This window comes from Canis lupus, chromosome 9 (assembly GCF_048164855.1).
Source record: "Canis lupus baileyi chromosome 9, mCanLup2.hap1, whole genome shotgun sequence".
Classification (NCBI taxonomy): Eukaryota; Metazoa; Chordata; class Mammalia; order Carnivora; family Canidae; genus Canis; species Canis lupus.
In genome coordinates this window covers 6,351,400-6,368,165 of record NC_132846.1, presented here as the reverse complement: position 1 = coordinate 6,368,165, position 16,766 = coordinate 6,351,400, and the positions used below count along the sequence as shown (strand labels likewise).

General features: G+C 45.9%; 1 protein-coding gene and 1 long non-coding RNA gene across 10 annotated transcripts in view; one reads left to right on the top strand and one right to left on the bottom strand.

Moving 5' to 3' along the window:
- Positions 1-2,531, bottom strand: part of LOC140639739 (uncharacterized) — a 218,997-nt gene extending 216,466 nt beyond the window's left edge. For 6 of the 7 annotated variants that reach the window (XR_012036348.1, XR_012036351.1, XR_012036346.1 and 3 more), the window contains exon 1: positions 2,393-2,524. This is a non-coding gene — a long non-coding RNA (uncharacterized lncRNA). Of the gene's footprint in view, positions 1-2,392 lie in introns of all 7 variants that reach the window. The other variant, XR_012036350.1, reaches the window with a different exon arrangement.
- A 254-nt stretch (positions 2,532-2,785) lies between these two features.
- Positions 2,786-16,766, top strand: part of STXBP6 (syntaxin binding protein 6) — a 239,641-nt gene continuing 225,660 nt past the window's right edge. Inside the window, exon 1 of one of the 3 annotated variants that reach the window (XM_072838078.1) lies at positions 2,786-2,947. The gene's annotated coding sequence lies outside the window, so the exon portion shown is untranslated. Of the gene's footprint in view, positions 2,948-3,359; positions 3,520-16,766 lie in introns of those variants that run through there. The other 2 variants (XM_072838082.1, XM_072838079.1) reach the window with 2 other exon arrangements.

Genomic DNA, 16,766 nt, shown 5'->3' with positions numbered 1-16,766 from the left:
TTCATGATTAGACATCAAGAGAAAACAAAACAAAACAAAACAAAACAAAACAAAAACTAACTATTCTTGCTCTCGTGTGTGGGATATTTCTGTAACCAGATGCAAAAAACTGGTAACAATGCTTTTTGGAGAGGGAAACTCTCTACTGAGACTTTTGGTCTGAGTTTCTTTTTAATATCATGTATCATTTACTACCAATAATAAAAGTTACTTCAAAAACAAATGCAATTGATTTAAAATTTACGTAGACAAAGCATTTTACTCATAAAAGTACAAAGCCCTTCCCTCTAAAAATGTTTATATCTTGTTCTTTTTCTTCTTTATAATTTTATCATTATTTTGATTGTTTAAAAATAATCCTTAGGACCTCTGGGAGGCAGAACAAAGATAGAGAAGGTTTGGATGATGTAAATTGCTACATATTCTGCAAATATCTCTAACTACCTGTTATGTGATAGGTCTGGGGCTAGGTACTTCCTCCTTTCCATAACTTCTGGAAGGCTTCTTATGTCAGCTTTTTTTTCCCTTTGAGAGTTCTGCATGCTTAAAATGCTTCCCATAGACAAGTGGTGATTTGTTCTCCATGAATGCAGCAACCTGCTCACCTGCTGTGACAGTGATTCAGGGCACGGAGGTAACTCCTAGGTGTTTCACTGAGGCAAAAACTACATTGATGAGGGTAAGCGTCATTTTGAGTGACTGGCAGGAGAAACTAGTAGTGAGGTATCTTAATTCACAAAATTGTCGAATTACCCAAAAGCTGATTCCACAGCTTTGTCAACAGAATCCTGCTCACACTAAAAGAGCTTGTTAAATCAAAGAAGCTTCCTACTTAAGACAACTTTTGTAAAGCCATAGAACTTTAATTCTATTTTATACAGATATGTAGGTAAGAGCAATGCCTTATATTTGCTTAAACTCTCAGAGTTTCCAAAGCCCTTAGTATACTTTATTTCTCTGAATCCTCACAAAAATGCTATGAGAATTGTCTGACAATTTCACACATGAAGAAAAGGCAGCTTAGAAGTGGAGCCTCTTGCTCATGGAAATCTGGTAGGAAATGGCTGAGGTTTAGACCAGGACCTGGGAGTCCTACCTGTGGGCACTCAGCTAGCCCCACCAACGCCTCTCCAATTATAAGCAGAATACATGTGACTTTGTTGGGGAAATTCATCTGATTTTCATAAGACCCCCACAACAGTGAATATACCCTGGTACCCCATTTCTCCCATTCTTCCCCTCCAAACCACCTTCCTATGTCTGAGCAGGCCCATCTTCCTAGGCTTGGGTTCCAATTATACCACTGTCTTCTCCCAGCATCTTTGCTAGCAACTGAATGAAGTTCAAACTCCACAAACTGGCAGTCAAGTGCTCCGCCTAGGCCCATACCCATTGCTCCCAACCCCTTTCCCATTTCAGTATGTGATTTCTTGCTCTTTATACCCTAATTAAGCGACCAGTGTGCCACCATTTGGCACTGCAGCAGGGCACAAGCTAGGGAGATATGTGCCACAAAACTTAAGGGGATGTCAAGGAACTCAGAAACCAAGATAAATATTGTGAGGCAATATTTTAAAAATGCAAGAAGTGCATGACGAAAAATATCAAAATTTAAAATCAAGGCAGGGTGAGTATTATCTTCAGACTCCAAAATGCCTCTGCAGGAAACTGTTAACTGATCCTGCAGGGACTTCCTCCGTGGGTACTTTTATTAATGATGCTTCCTAAAAGTTAGTTCCCATGACCCCTTTCCAAATCAGTAACTTCTATTCTTTAATGCCCCAGAACTTCTATTCTGTAGCCCTCTTCTGCCCGGAAAACCCATTTCCCTTAGAAACTGGTAGGACTCTCATGGCCATCTGAATCCCATTGGATCTTTTCCAGTGCCTTCCTAAATCACAGTGGGCACTCAGCGCCTCTTCGCTAAAAAAAAAAATTATAATAATAATAATAAATGTAGAAATCACAATCCTCAAATTAGGTCTCTGTGGGGCTGAGCGGGGAACGAACCCAGATACATTGCTTGGTCCAGTGTTGTTTAAAAATTGCACTTGTTATCAAGATGTAAAAATCAGATGTTTTCCATGAGGACAAATCGCACTCTGTCATTTCTTGAGAAATCAGAAAATCTAGCAAGGGTAGGCCCGAATTCTTCATGACAGCACTGGGCGTTCAGAACAGAGTGTCTGAGCCTTTGGGACCCTCTCCACTGCTCTGCGTCCTAGCTGGGTCCCTAATTTGCGTTAGTCCCATCAGCCCAGAGTCTGCGACCCTAGGCTTGAGTGCACTGGGTCAAACCCACGCGCTGGATCCACTCGTTCTCTACCAGAAGAATAAATACTTCCTTGTCCTGGCGGATAGTCTTGCAGACAGACTCACAGAGGCGGCTTACCTTTCCAGCCCAAACTTCTCACAACCTGTGAAACTTGCGTTGCCTCCGCACGCCGCTCTATTCGCGGCCCTTTGCTCCAGGCCCCTCCCTGGCAGGCGGGTCCCGCCCTCCCCGGGCCCGCGTCCCGGCCCCCGGCCCCCGGCCCCCGGCCCCCGGCCCCCCGCCGCGGCTCTCCGCCCGGGACCGGGGCGCTCGGGCTCGCCCAGGGCGGCACTGGGCATGCTCAGAGGCGGCCGCGGGGGCAGGTTCGCTTAGCAGGCGCTCGCGCTCGGCGGCGGCGGGCGGGCGCGCGGCTGCAGCTGGAGCTCGGGCGCCCCGAGTTGGAGTTGCCGGGAGTTTGCCCCCACCCCTCCCTGCTGGCGGGCGGCGGCGGGCGCGGGCGCGGGAGCCGGAGCCGCGAGCGGCAGCGAGCCAGCGCCCGGGCCGGCCGAGCCTAGTCCGGAGCCCGGAGCCCGGAGCCCGGAGCCCCGCGCGGGGCAGCCCCCGGGGAGGAGCCTCGCCGGCTGGGACCCGTGCGACGCGCTGGCACTGCCCGGGCACCCGCCGGGCTGCACGGTAGGGCCCGGGCGTGGGGCGCCGGGCGGGCGAGGCAGAGGCCAGGCCGGGGGCGGGGGGGGGCGGGGATACGGCTGCAGCAGCCGCGGCGGTCGGGGCGGTCGGGGCGGTCGGGGCGGTCGCGGCGCCGGGAGCTCGGTCCGATGCGGGCGCCCGGGGCAGAGACCCCGCTGCGGGGCCGGAGGAGTAAGCAGGCGCCCAGAGAGATGCTTGCAAATTGGCGGGCGCCGGGGAGGGGGCTGCGCGCCCAGGCGCCGCTGCTTTGTGCGCGCGGAGAGGGGCTCGGTCCCTGGTTCTCCCCAAACCTGGAGCCCGGTGTGCGGGGAGGGTTGGGCCCGCCGTGGAACGGAGCAGTTGTCCTCCGAGAAAGTTGAGGATGGAGCCCTCCTTCCGCCCTGTCCCCGCGGTAGGACGAGTCTCGAGGGGGGCCGCCCCGAGGCCCGGGCGTGGAGGGGCCGAGTTGGTCGCTGCGCCCCTGGGCTGAGTTCCTCCGCCCCTGGATGAAATCCGCGAGTCACCCGAGCTTCGCATCCGTGGCGTCTTCTAGGAAAATCATTCCTGCCAAATCTGAGGTAGGCAGTCCGGGCGGACGGCTCCCTACGTCCCGGGCGAGCAGCTGGGTCTGCCCCCCCCCCCCCCCAGCCTCCGACGTGCTCAAGGACGCCCGGTCTTGGTGAGCGCCTCTAGCGCGGGGCAGCGCGGCGGGGGCGGCGGGGGCCCAGTTTTTCCTCCAGCCCTTCCCCGGGTTTAGAGCAGCCCACCAGCCCCCACCCTGTTCGTCTTTGCAGAAGGCAAGACTTGAAGGGAAGGGCCAGGAGTAGAGTTCTTGAGTTGACGTTCTGAGCCTTAGGACAGGTTGCCTGGGTTGTATCTGCCTTGTGTCCTGGCCCCAAGACTTCATAACGAATCCTTTTATTATTCTTGCTCGCGGACTGGGTGGGAAAGAATAGGGCCAGTGGGTCCACCGGAATGTCCGCCTCATTCCACAGGCTCCTAACATCCCGTGGCAGGTCACCCCAGGACCCTGGAACCGGCATTGTGCACATTGCCAGGGTGTGGAGGATGCTGCCGCTTTCCCCAGGCTCCACTTTTTTCACTTCTTGTTTTGAGTTTTGAGGTTTTGCCTGCACACGAGTCGGAGCTGCGCTGTCATAACCCGGGGAGGGGGGGTGGTTCTAGAGGGGGGTAGAGTGGTGGTGGAGGAGCTTCATCCAGGCAATGAGTGGCTGTTTGCCTCAGAGGCTGCTAGTGGGAATTGGTCCAGAAATGATCATGCAGGCTAGAAATATGTCTCTCTCTCTCTCTCTCTCTCTCTCTCTCTTTTGGCTGAACACCTTGGCTGTTGGGTTTGTGTGTTAAGTTCTTAAAGGGGCACCCGCACATCGACGGACTGCCATGCTTTAGGGGCTCACCATTTCTGCTGCACGTTTTTCTTACTGCTTTTTCCTTGGGGTTAATCTGCTTTGGGGCAGACTTCCAGCTGTAGGAATCACATGGTGTGGGCACACACGTTCTAGAATCAGACCTGAGGTCAAGTTTTAGCTTTACAGCTAAGGCTGTCCTATAATAGACAAGTAGCCACTCTGAACTTCAGTTTCCTCATCTATCAAATGGGGATACTAGGGGCCTTATCTCCTTTCATTGCAGGATTGTTGTGAGACTTTCACGAGATAATAGAAATGAAAGTTCTAAGAACACTTGAAAGCACCATTCCGGTCTTATTATGACTGTGCTCTTTACTCAATTTTTCTGAAGTAACGAATTCTTTTAATTACAAGACACTTAAAGTCTTCTCCATTCTACCCCCTCCTCACGAAGAGGCTTAGTTGCTCATGTCTTCGGAAATAGCTATGTATCTGGTTTTTTTTCTTTTCATAAAATTCATCTCTCTTGATTTTAAAGGTTGAGGCTCTAGTCCTCCTATTTATCTGAGGGAAGAAGCATGGTGTAGATTAGGAGATCTCCAGGGTTGCCTGCTCAATGTTCAGACTCCCGGGTTCCAGAATTGGCATGTCAGCAAGACCCCTGTGAAGACAACTCAGGTTGAGGAGTCAGTCAGCAGACCCTGGGCTTGACCAGCAGCTCTGACTTGACCTCTAACAGTGACCTTGAATTAAGAACTCAACCCCTCATCAGTGTGAGATTAAGAGCCAATGGTCACCAGAGACAAGAACACGTGGGATTTCCTCTCTCTCAGTTAATAAGGGTATAATCAGGCTCCTGAGCCTCCCAGGTGCTGCATCTTCTCCGATCCTAGGGCAGCAATTCTCAAGCATGAGCATCAGAGTCAATCAGAAGGCTCCTTAAAACCAAAGGTTCCTGGGCTGCACTGCCAGAGTCTGTGATTCTCTAGGTCTAGGGTGGAGGAAAGGGGGCCCAAGAATTTGTATCTCTAATTAGTTCCAGGTGATTCCAATGCTGCTTCTCCAGGGGCCATGTCTATTGAATCACTGACTTGGCCGGGGGGAGATGAGAAAGTGAGGTGAAGTATGTTCTGAAATGCAACTATTTTAATACTTCATATTCAGAGATAGGGTGTTTTAGAAACGTACCTAAAACATTTTATATTTCCAATACCTGTGTCACTTACCATTATCCAGTTTTAACAATTCCAGTTGCTCTTCAAATGAATGAATTTTACACACACACCAAAGGTAGGATGTTCCCTTCTTTTCACACTGTAAAACACTCAGTCTCTGGTTTCTAGGTGACCCTTGAGTAGACTGAGATTGGTGACTCTGGTATTGATAAATCCAACAACTACCCCATTCCTTTCTTTGGGGATCTCAGACATTTGTGGAGAGGGAGACACATAAAGTTATGGCAGCTTGAACCTTAAGATTAGAGTGCAGGTTGAATAGCTATAAGGAAGTGTTAGAAAACAAAAACAACTGGCAGTGTGGTGCCTTCTCTGAATGGACAGCTTCCCTGGACCTGGGTGAGGGAGGGGAGGGGAGGGGAAGTTGACTCTGTGACAGATGTTCTGTGGTGGTCAGACCTGGCCAAGGCCTTCCCTTCCTCTGTCGAACAGTGTGGTGTGGGTAGTGACTGAGCTCCCCTCTCACTCTGAGGGGGAGGAAGGCTGACTTTCTGCGGCGGCCGTGCAGTATCTGTGCCTCTCTGTATCATTTCGCTGATCATCAAGCACCATTTTGGCACAACCCAATCTTAAAGCTCTTCTCCTTGTCCCATGGTCGAGGGTCTGGGCTGAGAGCTCACCCTGAGCAGCTGTGGTCTTGAACTTAAGCCAAGCCACAGAGAGGCCTTGGGAGAGAGCCTGCTTGAGTTGGGAGGGCTCCTGAGATGACACCCTAAAGAAAGAATGAGGCTTATGTAGCACCCAAATGGCTAGGTGTGAAAAGAGGTCAGCATTTTCATAAGTTCTTGTGTTGCCTTGCCAAATGGACTCCCGGCTGACCACATGCTTTATCTCAGTTTTCCATTTGTGCTTTGTTTTAGTTTTAAAATGATTAGCACTAGAGAGACCTATCAGTAAGATCAGAAACCTATTCAAAAACTCAAGTGTACCATTTAGTGTTTTAGTAGATAAAACTGCAAGGCCCAGGCCTGTCTTCCTGATGGCAATCAGCATACAGTGAAGAAACAACCTTCCGGTTGTAATTCTTAAGATTCACTAGCTAATTTAAATGATTTCTCCTACTTAACAAGAGCAGGGAACGTTTCTATTTTAAACTTCTTTCCCATAACTTGATGTTTATATTTTGGGTGTTACCCCTACTTTTCACTGCTAGGATTTTTTTTTCCAGTGTGGGGGAGGCTTCTTTCCTTTTCACTGCTGTTAGCTTTCTTAGCACGTGACCACTTGGTAACTTCGCTCCCTTGGATAAGTCTGTTGCAAGACAGTCGTCATGATACCTCATTTCTCTTTGGTCTTCGGACTGTCCTGGGTCATACAGAGTCACAGTCATTCCTGGAACAGTTTTTCACCACTTTCCTCGAGTGTGCTTGAACTAAAACTCAGGTTGTATGGCACTAGCTCAGGTCTAAGGTACATTTTCTTTGCCCATATTTCAACATTTTCCAATTTCAGGAATCTGGTTGGGTCTTCAAAATCATGAACACCCATAATGTATGTGTTTTTCTTTTTCTGTAAACTGGCATGGAAATAGAGTGATTTCCAATTGACAGCATTCTAAAACAAAGCAAATTTGCTTCCTTACCCCAGTAGAAAATATAGTTTCTACTCCATGCTGATAGAATTAAGCAGCAATTGAATTAACTCAGCAGTTTCCAGAGTATGTCAGAAGAATCCTATTGGGGTCGCTGTTATTAGGTGTGCTCTTGAAAAGGGCAGATCAATTTGGAAGCGCTGCCTTTTATTTTTCCCTCTTAGAGATTCTCAACATGTGCATCATTGTATCAAAGTCTCTAAGAAGTACTAGAGTTTACCTTCTCAGCAACAAAATCTTGATTGTACTTATTCAATTAAACGTTTCCCAGCATGCAACATTTTTGAGGTTATGTGTGGATCTTCTAATACTCCATTACCAAATTAGTACATCTCAACAATTCTAATATGATATTTAACATCATCTGTGGGTGGGCTGGTTTCACCTAGTATACCCCTATAATATAGGAGTATTCATTAAATATGAATACCAATTGATTAATGGAGTCTCTAGGTGATTACTATCTTTTATTTCAGGGTGGAGAGAAACCATTTCAAGCTGTGGCAGCTAAGAAAATCTCCATGGAGGGGATAAACTGTGAAAGTGTAAATGATGGGCGGTTGTACTTTTGTAGAGATGAGAAGGGGCATTTTAAGTTGGTGGCATAATGGAGCCAGGAGTATGAAGGCTTGTACTCATGCCTGCATGTAAATATTTTCAGAGCACACGAGAAAAGGATCCTGCCTAGTACAGAGTAAGACTGAGTGAATCTGGTGGTGGTGGTCAAAGAACCTGTTGTTCTTTCTTGATTCTGTGAATTCACTAAAGTAGCCATGAGTTCTGGTGACCACAGAAGAGCTACCTGTGGAGAAATGAGGAGAGGCATAACACTTAGGTTTTAGAAACAGGGAAGGGTACATGGGGCAGAGAGGGAATCAAAGTGTTTCTAAGCCTTTAGAGAAAAGCGGGTCCAAGTACAGAGAGAAGTAAGTCTAGCTGCAGAGTCTTGGGTATTTGGGAGAAGAGCTTTCCAGGAAGAGAGGATGTAACTGGAATTTCAAAAAATAGCATGAAGAAAGAACTCTTAACACTCAACGGTAAAAAGACAACCCAATTTTAAAATGGGCAGGCTTTACATAGACATTTGTTCAAAGTAGATGTACAAATGGCAATAAGCAAATGAAAAGATGCTCAGTACCATTAGTCATTAGGGAAATGCAAATAAAAACTGTATAAATACCACCTCATCAGGATGGCTGTAATAAAAAAGACGTACAATAACAACTGTTGGTGAGGGTATGGAGAAATTGGAACCCTCATACATTATATTGGTGGCAGGAAGCTGATGATGGGTAAACAAAGTGTGGTGTATCTGTTCAGCCATAAAAAGGAATGAAGTTTGATTCATGCTACATGGATGAATTTTGAAAACGTGCTATATGAAAGAAGGCAGACACAAGCTGCCACATGTTGCATGATCCCACTTATGTGAAATTTCTAGAATAGACAAATCCATAGAGACAGAAGGTAAATTAGTGGTTGCCAGGGGCTGGGAAGACGGGGGGAAATGAGGAGTGACCCTCGATGGATACAGATTTCTCTTTGGGGTGATAAAAAATGTTCTGGAATTAGAGAGCAGTGATGATTACACAACTTTGTGAATGCTCTGCAAACTATTGAATTGTACACTCTAAAAGGCTGAATTTTATGGTTTATGGATTCTATCACAATAAAAAAATTAGCAAGAAGGCCACTGGCTGGGGCGAAAGGAAAATAGTAAGAAAAAAAGTGGTGAGAGAGATCTAGGAATAGCTTATTCATTTCAGGCCAGATTTTCTTTTGGGGGGAAAATATCTAGATAATTCCTTTGTCCTTGCTTGTCTTTGGATCTTCTAGGGTTTTCCTGTTACTCTTTGGTCCCAAAGTCCTTCCCCTGAAAGTGGTTTGTTTTAGTGGCTCCTGAGTCAGTGGGATAGTTTTTGTGGCACATGCTTTGGGATCTTCAGATTAGAGTGTGTTTCGGGACTTTCCTCCAGAGACGAATTCCATATGTAGGCTTCCTTGCTGTGAACCACCAAAGGGTAATAAGCTGTGCTGACTTGGCAGTTTATGTTTAGCTTCTCCCTTAAGATTTGACTGTGGTAGTTGTTTCAGTGTCATCTTCCAATTTATTTGTGGAGCTCCGTCAAAAATCTCTGTATTAAGCAGGATTCACGTGCTACTTGGCATGACCCAAGAGTCATGATACTAAAGCAGTTTTTAATGCCACTGGAGCTGAGGCTACAGTCCGCCCCCACCCCCACCCCCACATTGGGATGGGACAATAGCCAGGCTTCTTCAGCACTGGGACATAGCCAGGCTTCTCAAACCCATGGGCAGAAACATGCGGGATCTTGTTGAAGTGCTGAATCTGACTCTGTAGGCCTGGGTCAGGGCCCAAGATCCTGCTGTTATAACAAGCTCCTTATGGCCATGGTTGTTGGCCCATGGATCACTCTGAGTAGAAGCTGATACAGTGTGGAGCAGATGGCTCTGGACTAAGACAGAGCCGAATAGCTCTGCAAGGTAACTCTGCCACTAATTTACTCAGGGAACTTGGGCAAGGTAAGTCACATCTGAGCCATAGCTTTCCTATCTGTGGCATCAGAATAAGACCTAGCTCACAGGAAAGTGCCTAACCTCATGTGCCTGGAGTATTGCATATTTGCCTTCTCCTTCCTTCAAGGGCTGAGAATTCCACTGTTAGGGCTCAGAGAAAAATATATGGAAGAAAGGTTTTTGATTTGTGTGGATGGGATTGGGGTGGGGAGAGGATGTAGGGAATGGGGTAAGAATCCCGGGCCTCAGGGTAGCATTAATGTGCTTACTGGTTTTCAAAATACCATAGCTTTGGCAAAGCCGCTGTGCTAGTCTCAGCTGAGTCTGGATAACTCCTAGTCAAGATGTGTTACTTGCCCTCACTGGGTCTGTTTCCTTGGTGGTCCTAGTGCACGGGGCTGGTTTTTGAGGTGGGTGTGAATGGCACCTGTGAGGGCATTCTGAGCCCTAAGAGGGTGTACCTCTGGAAAGAATGTCCCATCACCCCCCAGTGCTGGTTGAGGTAGTAGCATCCACATAGGGTTACACAAGGTGAGTTGTGCTTTGTTAACTTGTGTTTCTCTCTCTTTTATCATCATTTGAAGTGAGAGGAAGTGAGAGATTGTGTTTACATTTCAGTTGAGTTAACGGATGGATCCCTTTCACTTTCTGCTGGGAAAAAAACAGAGACCATAGTTCCTAAGGTTTTAACTAAAACCCCAAGTGCACACTAGTTTCCAAGCTTTCACAGCCTGAAATTCATTGCTTTCCCAAGGATGGCAATTTCACCCTGTGAGCCTCATTTCACCCTGTCGTTCAGACTGTTTTGTAGATTGGCATGTGTGGAACTTTCATGCTGGATTTGGAAGAGAAAGAGCTTGTCTTTGTTACAGTGTTAGGGCTGAGCATTTAAACAGATGTCGCACCACCATCAAATAACAAAAGATAAGATATTCAGGTTGAAGCCTAGTATGCTAGGACCTCACTGCACTTCGTATCCTTCTAGAAGGTGGAATGTCACACGGAAGTGGGAAAGCTCTGATTCCAGAGGCGAGTGAACGTGTGTGCTCTAGTCTCATTGCCTCTCATGACCACTGTGGGTAAGGAAGTACGGTCAGAGAGGTTGTGCATCACCCAGCTCTTTGTTTTCAGACCTCAGGTGAAAGCCAGCTGTATCTAGAGGTTGAGAAATTAATATTATTTTCGAAGAATTTAATCTACCCTATCATTAAGTCTCAATAAGGAAGCTGTCCAACTGCTGAGGAAGAGCTAGGTATATAAAGCTGGGTGTTCCTGAAGTAAGGCTTTAAAAATTAAATCCTTATGCAACTATAACAATAGTTATATTATTATTATTATATATCATATATATGCATACACACACACACACACACACCCACCCTACCCTGAAGGTAGAAATTTGGTGCTTATAAAAAGAGCTCAATGCTCATAAAATGGACATATTTCCAAATTTATCCACATTGCCAACCATACAGTCCCTGGTCTATCTAGTAGCTGATGTTTAAAAATGGGACAGGGAGTCCAGAACTCAGGCACCTGGTTTTGGAACAGCCCTTGCTCTCTATCCCACTGGGCTATGAACTCCTCCCAAGGCTGGGATCTTCATTTGTGTATCCCTGAGGCCTAGCATGTCTGACATATAGGAAAGAATAAAAAATAGACTAAACCGTATAGCTGCCTTCTTCTGGGATTCCCTTCCACTGCGTAGTCCATTAGTGTTCCTGTCAGTATATTATTTTTAGTATTTAACATTTCCCTTGAGATGATTATTCGCTCACATTCTATATGGTTCTAAGCACTCCACAAATATGATTCCTTTTGTCTGCATGACCCACCCTCAGAGGCAGGTACTGTTGGATACCAATTCTTACTTTACAGTTGAAGAGTGTGTATCATTTCCAAATGTGAGCTGGAAAGAGCTCCGTGTATGATGGAAAACTTATTACAGAGCCATTCATGATACAGCTGTGCAAATGGAAAGTGTAATAACTCAGTTGGCATTGAAAAGAAATGTCATAAATAAAGAGCCTGTGCTACTGGCCACTATAACTCTTGAAAGGAACCCCCCAGAGCTCCTCAAAATCTCCCTAGCTCTCCTTAGGTTCTCCTGCTTTTCAACTGCATCTGCTATGATATGTGATGATGCCCTGCCAGGTTATGGTCTACAGAGTGCTCTCGCTGTATTTTTATCTGAGACTCCTAATTACCCCGCCGGTTTCTCTAGAAGAGAGCAGTGAGGCCCAGGGAATCAGACTCCATCCGAGTCACCAGCTTGCTCACATCGGGGCTAGGAGCAGGCATGGATGAGAAACAGTACATGTGAACTCTTGCTGTTCACACTGGGCCTACGTGCTTACATAAATTAATACTAAGGGACAATTGAATTGGTTTGCCCTGTTTGGCTTTACACAGGAGGAGGCATTTAGATGAGTTTGCTTAACAAAAAAAAATTTTTTTGAGCCTTACCATACACACAGAAACAAGCAAAGATTGCATGGGTACAGTTTAGGGAATTTCTACGCCATGAACATGTCCATTTAGTCTTAACACAGATGAAGAAAGAGAGAGCCACTAAGCATGCCAGAGCCTCTCCTTATGCCAGCTGGTTACCTCCTCATCTGTGGTAGCCACTGTCCTGACTTCTAACACTATGGATCACTTTTTCCTATTTTCAAGTTTTATATGAATATGATCATTCTTTTGTATTCTTTCATGTCTGACTTCTGTCTCTCAATATTGTGATATTTAATCCTGTTTCTCCTGTAGCAGAAGCTGGAGTGTATTCTGTTGTATCAGTATATCACAATTATTAATCAGAGACATTTGAGTTGTTTCCATCTTGAGGCTGTTCTATAGCTGCTGTGAATACTCATGTAAGATCTGTCTTTATGGTACAGCTAGGTATGCATTGCTGGTGTGTGCATGTGGGTGTACCTGCTGGGTCCTATGATGTGAGTACACTTAGCTTTAGTAGATATAGCCAACCAGTTTTCCAGTTATGCCACTCCAATTTATAGCCCCATCTGGTGTGAACAAGAATTCCCTTTTCCCACACTCTTACCAGTACTTCTTTGGGTAAGTCATTTGCATTTTAATCATTGAGATGTTTGTGTAGAGGTCTCCTCTAATGGTTTCAATTCATATTTCCCTTATCATCACATGAAGCTCAGTGTCTTTGCTTGTGTATCCTGGCATTTGGATATCCTCTTTTGTGAAGTGCCAATTCAGAAGTCTTGCCTATTTTTCAATTGTATAGTTTGTTTTACTTTTTAAAACAAAATGAGAGTTCCATAGAAACATCTATGAAACGTCCTTGAGATCTACAGTAATGGGGGTCACCTGTCAGTGGTGTCTGATTGTATTCTCAAGCATAATTTCTGGAGAGTTCCCATGGCAGGTGTCATAGCTGGATGAGGTGGGATGAGGATATGAAGAGGCCTAAAGCCCTTAGTGGGGAATTTGCCAAAAAGTTGGGGAGCTTCTGGGTGTGTGACTCATGGCAATTGTAAAGTTGTGAAGTCACCCGAAAGCATGAAAGTACTTAACCTATAAATGAGTTTGCCTTTTATAGCGGTCACTCTGGATGATTATACACCAACTCTGAAAGGGTTGCTGAAAATATTTTTGGAATTGCTTTGAGTACATTGTTTTGTATATTTTTAGTTTGTTTCAGAAAGGCTCTTTGATCCTGTACTTGATTTTGGGAAATGGCAGAGACCTCCAAGAGTCCAGTCCAGTGTGGAAGGAGGGTGCTTCATGGGTGACTTGAAAGCAAAACCTTATTTTTGAGGCTTACCTATAAGGGAAGAGCTTTCCTTAAAAGGAAAGATTTAGCAGGGAGAAGGCCCGGTACTAAGTCCCTTACCTTCATGATCTCTCCTCTGCCTTACAGTAACCCAGGAGCCGCTTACCGCTTTGGAGTGTCCCCACATTAGAGATGGAAAGCCAGAGATTGAGCAGGAGAAACAGAGCGTGATCTAGGAGTCACACGTAGCTCTGTCTTACCCCGGGGGCATCTAGCTTTGCTTTTCCCCATCCTACCTCCCCTCTGACAAACTGTTAAGGGAATCTCAGGATGTTGCAACCAGAAGAACACGTGCCAATGGGAAAGGTCTGGGTCTCCCCTGCCTGTTATATACACCGCCTCACCCTCAGAACTGCCCCATGGGGCTTTGAGGGCACAGAAGTCAATCAGGCTTCAGGGCACTTGCCCTTCCAAACACAATCCCTGAGGCACTGCTATTCATGGGAGCAACTTCAGGCTTTTCAGTGTCCTGGCAGGACTAGTAGTCTGACCTGTAGGCCTTACTCTGAATGCTCTTCTTCCTGGCTGGCAAGCAGTCCCCAGGAAATTCTCTTAAGACAAGGCATGTTGATGAATGCTGTCACAGCAGGAAATTATATTCTGCATAGAATATAACCTTTTTCTGCTTGGGAACCTACATAAAATCTGACCGATAGAGGCAGAATATTGCTGAGCTCTTTAATAGTCATCCCTCGTCTTAAAGTCATTCATTAGTTCTGCCTGAAATAGAGACACATGCCTTTGGGTTTGTGTCTTTTAGAAATGATCCCTGAAAAGAATACCCTGGGCAGACTGCTTTCTGATAGGTCCTGGGGCATCCAGCTGCCCCTGAGATGTGACAGTCCTAGGAGAGCTGTGAAATACACATGACCATCGCAGAGGCTTACTCTCACCCTTTCTGGCTCATGGACCCCAACAAGCAGAACCTCTTCTACTGAGACTGGGAAATGTTGTCTAAAAGCTGGTGCACCTGGGTGGCGAAGTCGGTTGAGCATCCAACTCTTCGTTTCAGCTCACGTCATGATTGAACCCCAAGTCAGCCTCTGCACTCAGCATGGAGTCTGCTTGAGATTTTCTCTCTCTCCTCCACTGCCCCTCCCACTCCTTCTCTCTCTCTCTCTCTCTCTCTCTCAAATAAGTAAATCGTTTTAAAAACCTGAGTACATAAAAAGCAGAAGCTACAACCTGTTTTTCTGGCCCAAAGCAGTGGCAAAGAAGACTCTGGACTTCTCTTGCTATGGCCCAGTGGAACAGTTTCTTCAGTTTGGTGGTTTTCTTTATACTTAGTACTTCTATCCTGCACAGCCTTGGTTTTCAGGGCAAATCCCTGGGTGATGGGTAACCAGATTACCAAATCATTTCCTCTGCAGATGAGAAATTTATTTATATTCACACAATTTTCCCTGGATAAAAATGAGGTGCCTGAGAAAAAAGTGTGAGGATATTTTAATGAAAACCTTCCCTGGTGAAAATGTCCATTTTCCTTCCACATTTAATTCCCGTAGAGGATTTCAGGGCAGGTGTGAAGAGCCAGGTGTTACTAAGGAGCAGTTGTCCCGGGTGATGGTGAATCCCTACTGGGGCCACCTTACCTACTTTCTTAGCAGATTACATTATCCTATATACGTGTGTAGTTTGCACATCTCAGATTTGGACTTGGCTGGTGGATGTCTGAACTTATTCACCTCCTGCCAAAAGAAAGAAGCTTATAAATAGTGCTTTGTATTCTGAGCTTTACAGTACACTGAGTAAACACAAGATATACATTGTGATGGGGGTAGGGAGAACCGCCCACATCCTTATTTTCTGAGTGGGTGTGACTAATGAATGACTAGTTCCTGGATGTGTAACTAGGATATAGGTCACGGTTCCACTGTCGTCTCTGGCAGAGCTACAGTAAACACTGTCTCCTTATAGGTCACTGTTATCTTACAGGTATAAGTGTCTAAAGTTCTTTTGCTCTGAGAATTTTTCTACAGAGATTTTTTTAGAAGCTTCTTGGACTGGGAACAGGAAGCTCAGTGGATACCTGAGGCTTCCTTAATGAATCAATCATAGTGATGGTTAATCATCACACACATGTCATGTGCATCAGGCACCGTGCTAGGAATGTTTTGTGGAGGAATGCCTCTCTTCTTGCTAGATGGGGTGCTGCTCAATTCATGAATCATTTAATAAAGCCAGTTAGATCTTCAAAAAAATGTTTCCTGGATTCTTTCAGCTCTGAGAATGAGGTGCTGTCATTCACCCCATTTTACAGAAACCGGGGCCACAATTTCTTGGTCTGAGGTCCACAGCCCCCCATCGTGACCCTGGGTCAGTCTCTTGACCATCACACCATGTTGTTCTGAGGCAGTGAGCAAGTGGAAGGGCTGAGCAGAACCAGGGGCTGCTCCTGAGACATAGGGTATCGAAAGAGGGAAGATCAGATATTTCTTAATAAGAAGAGTTATCGATGTGGGCAGCTCCTGCATTTTAAATACACTTAGTTGAGGTGGGTGTTGGGGAAATTAATTGCAGCAGATTTTCAAGAGGAAATGGATTGTTGAGGAAGGAGAGAGCCTTCCATTACCATTTCAAGGAGGGGAAATGATCCTGTTTGAGTAAGGTGGCTGACCTACATCCTGGAAAGCCTTACACGGAGATGATGGATTTGTCAGGGGTTCTTAGGAGCAGTTTAACCCAGCACAGCTGTTTCAGTAGGTATGTGGATGTTTACCTCCTTGCCCTGCCTTTATTGTAAAGGCAGACATACACGGGGCCACTCTTCCATATGGAGCCCTGCTTCTTCCCTTGCTTATTACTTCATCTTTGGACTTGAGAGAGGGAGGTACAGCAAAAGATATGATAGTTCCCCTTCCCTTCCTCACATAGATGTCATGTCAGCAGTGCAGTGTTGGGGTGAAGAGACCTTGAGAAATTCCCAGGAAGGACCGCTTATAAAAGTCAAGAGGTCTGGTTTAAATCCTGCAGGAGTCATTTGTCTGCATCTTTCTCAGGGCATCTTGTCCATTTTGCTTGGTATTGATCTTATCTCTGTCTTTTCATTCAGCAAAAATGTCTACAAAACCCAAACACAGGTTCTGTTTTTATAAAAATTTTTACAAGAAACTGTATACAAAAATAATTGCATGAAATGCTAAATGCCAAGTGTCCTAAGGGTTCTATGGGAGAGGTATGTGTTCAAAGGGATTTGACCCGGTCACGGAAATCAGGATGGTTTTCCTAAGGAGGTAGTGCTGAGCTGAGACCTAAAGGATGAGTGGGAGTTAAGAAGGCAAGGGAT